Genomic DNA, 3,708 nt, shown 5'->3' with positions numbered 1-3,708 from the left:
GTGGCTAGAGAAGTACTCCTCTGAAATGAGGAAGTATTCAAGGAAGAGGAAAGCACAGGATCTAGAAAACAAGGTCTCTAAAATAGGAAATGCAGAGGATGATGGGCAGTAGGAGCCCAGAATGTAACCAGACCAGACTGGAGCAGGAGGATGAAGGGCTCTGAGATGAGGTTTCAGAGGATAAAAAAAAAAAAAGTATAATCAATGGATTATCTAATTATCTAATCAGACATATTGAGGGAAGAGAACAAGTATTACACATATAACAATTGATATGCAATTGGAAAAAAAGTAAGAATAGTTACATATAAAAATGACATACGTGAAAAATGCAATTATTTTCTTCAAGGAAAAGTAAAGCTTTCAAGACAGAAAGCATGCACTACTTGGCTATGCAGTTAACAATATTAACACAGTAATAATGTAAATATTGATCTTTAACTGCAAATTATAATTATTCTGAGAATATAGGATGAGGGAAATGTGTCTACATAAAAGAGTTAAATCAAGAAATTGCAAAATAGTGCTATAATACTAAGTCTTGAAATAACAAGAGAGTTTGTGTTTGCCTCTGAAAGTAAGATACAAGGAGTGAGAAACTACCCTTTTTTAATACAGTATTTTTATTATATTCTAACTCTACCCATATGTTACTGTGTTAAAAGTTAAAAATGAGAGTGCTTATGTTGGCAGCACGCACACTAAAATTAGAATGATATAGAGATTAGCATGGCTCCTGTGCAAGGATGACATGCAAACTCATGAAGCATTCCATATTTATTTTATTTTATTTTTTTAATCTTCATCCAATGATATTTTTCCATTGATAAGCTGCATGGCTTATACTATGGAAAAACTTTAAATAATCTAATTGTCCATTGACTGGCATATCCTAAATTCATTTGTTTATTAAACAAACTAGAGGCCTGGTGCACAGATTCATGCACACTGAAAGTATATTAATTAGAAGGTGGCTGGCGGGCAGGACTGGGCGAGACAGGCTGGACACGCCCTGGAGCCAACCTCCTGCCAACCTGGGGTGCTGCTGGGGCTTAAAGAGCATCAGCAGAGTGAGTGGGGTCCCTCCAGCAGGTGGGATTCCTCAGCCTGGTCTGAGGGGATCAGGCTGAAATCGGCTCTCTGACATCTCCCAAGGGATCCTGGAGTACAAGAGGGCACTCTGCAAAGTTGCTGTCGCTCAGCAGCTCCTGCATTGAGCATCTGTCCCCTGATGGTCAGTGCGCATCATACCTACTGGCCTGTTGGCTGGTCACTTGAGCTTTTATATATGTAGACTAGTGGTCCGGTGCACAAAATTTGTGCACATTAAAAGGGAATTAATTAGAGGAAATATTTTAATATTGCTATTTGCCCTTTCTCTATAATAGAAGTGTCAGAGATGAAAAAAAAATTAGTAAAATGTACATGAAAATCTCCCTCCTGTCAGAGTCTGGGGTGTGCGGCAGGACCCAGAGTCAAGTCCCCACCCATCTGTGTGCACCTCGAAATTGCGCAAGACCCAGGCCGAGCCAGCCCCACCCCCCGTCAAGCCCCACTGGGTGGGGGTCGCAGCCTCAGGTCCCCCATCAAGCCCTGCTGGCTGGTGGGCCAGTCTCAGGTCCCTTAGCCCAACGCCAGGCAGGGGAAAGCCACCTCAGGTCACCTCGCCAGGCCTCAGGTCCCCCGGCCCCAGCACGATGGCACAAGGGCGCGAGGGTGTGATGACCATTTGCATATTAGCTCCTTATTATATGGACTAGAGGCCTGATGCACGAAGATTTGTACAAGAATGGGCCTTCCTTCCCTGGCTGCCGGCACCACCTTCGCTCCAGCCGGAGCCTCCTTTCCGCCTTCCCATGCTGCCCAGAGGCCTGGAGCAGCTGGGGCAGTGTGGAATGCCTGCGTCATCACCATGGTGACAATGCAAGCATCCTGCCCCGCCCCCTGGCTGCTCGGCGCCTGCACGCATGCACGCTGCCCACAGGCCTGCCATCTTTGTCAGGTTGACTTGTATACTCACTCCTGATTGGCTGTGGGGCGTCACAAAGGTATGGTCAATTTACATATTTGTCTATTATTAGTGTAGATATTTATTGAATGGCTGCTACGTGCCAAGCGCTGTTCTGAAAACTAGAGAAATAGCAGTTACTAATAGACAAAAATCCTTGTTTTCATGTAGCTTATTCTTATAGAAGGAAACATATCATAAAGAAGTACTTACTATGTTAGATAGTAATAAGAGCTATGGAGAAAAACAAAGGTGAAAAGGGAAAACAGGAGCCCTATGAGAGTGTGGATGTAATTTTTAAAAGGATGGTCAGGAACATCCATACTGACACTTAAAGACTTGAAAGAAGTGGGCAAGCCAAGTAAGAATAGGAGTTGGAGGTGGGGAGAAGAGTGTGCCAGAACTTCAAAATAAATAAACTAGGTCAACATAGATAGATTTCAAAAAAAGATAATGTTGAGCCCAGCCAGTGTGGCTCAGTGGCTGAGCATCGACCTATGAACCAGGAAGTCATGGTTGGATTCTGGTCAGGGCACATGCCTGGGTTGCAGGCTTAGTCCCCAGTAGGGGGCATGCAGGAGGCAGCCAATCAATGGTACTCTCCCCTCATGGATGTTTCTATCTCTCTCTTCTTCCTTCCTCTCTGAAATCAATAAAAATATATTTTTTTAAAGATAATGTTGAGTAAAAATGGCTATAAAGGAAAATGTAGCACATGACACTATTTTTAAAAGTAATTTTAGCCCTAGCCTGTTTGGCTCAGTGGATAGAGTGTCGGCCTCGAACTGAGGGGTCCCGGGTTCGATTCCAGTCAAGGGCACATGCCCGGGTTGTGGGCTGGGTCCCCAATAGGGAACCTGCAGGAGACAGCCAATCAATGATTCTCTTTCATCATTGATGTTTCTATCTCTCTCTCTCCCTTTCCCTTCCTCTCTGAAATCAATAAAAATATATATTTTTTAAAAAGTAATTTTAGAAGTAGGTAGGTAAAAGTATGAAAAATGCAGGTAAAACGAAGAATAAAAAATATCAAATTAAAAATAGAGGCTGGTTGTGGGAAAGAGGGAATTGGAATGGGGCTTGGGTAGAGGGTCAAATGATATTTCAGTTTTATTGCAATGTTTTATTTATTATATAAAACAACAGATTTCATTCAAGCATAATAAACTGTTAAATATAATATAGGGGAGCATTCGAGATCTTGCTCCCTGGCATATATTGTCAGTTTGGCTCTAATAAACTCTTATAAAAATTTTCTACAGATCTGGGTGTTTATGTTGAAGAAACTTCCAGAACCACTCTGTGAACCTGGAGCAGGACTAAGATACAAGGAATGGCCCATTATGCCCTGCCAACTCCCTACTTCCTACCAGGTGAACTGGGGTGAGTTTCTCTTGGAATTTGGGGCCTCCTTGCTTTTAGTAGCAGGCCATGACTTTATTTGAGCTGTTTTTAGAAAAGAGAAGAGGAGGAGGAGGAGGAGGAGGAGGAGGAGGAGGAGGAGGAGGAGGAGGAGAAGGCGAAGGCGAAGGGGAAGGCAAAGGCGAAGGAGAAAGAGAAGGAGAAGGAGGAGAAGAAGAAGGGAAGAGGAAGGGAAGAAGGAGGGGGAGGAATGGGTTGCTGCTCTTAATTTTGGCTTTTTTATTAGATAGCTGAGAATCTGAACAATACGTTTGCTGCTCAAATGAGAGACTGAGCTT

At 43.2% G+C, this 3,708-nt stretch overlaps 1 non-coding gene across 1 annotated transcript; it reads left to right on the top strand.

Annotated features, from left to right (window-relative positions):
* The first annotated feature begins 677 nt into the window (after positions 1 to 677).
* On the top strand, positions 678 to 781 carry LOC139004574 (U6 spliceosomal RNA). The gene has a single exon (XR_011470448.1). It is a non-coding gene; the product is annotated as a U6 spliceosomal RNA (small nuclear RNA).
* Positions 782 to 3,708: the final 2,927 nt, after the last annotated feature.

The sequence above is a fragment of the Myotis yumanensis genome, unplaced genomic scaffold (assembly GCF_028538775.1).
Source record: "Myotis yumanensis isolate MYYU_CA2020_CCGP unplaced genomic scaffold, mMyoYum1.0.hap1 SCAF_2, whole genome shotgun sequence".
Taxonomy (NCBI): domain Eukaryota; kingdom Metazoa; phylum Chordata; class Mammalia; order Chiroptera; family Vespertilionidae; genus Myotis; species Myotis yumanensis.
Note: the sequence above shows the minus strand (reverse complement) of the source record. Positions and strands in the feature narration are given on the sequence as shown.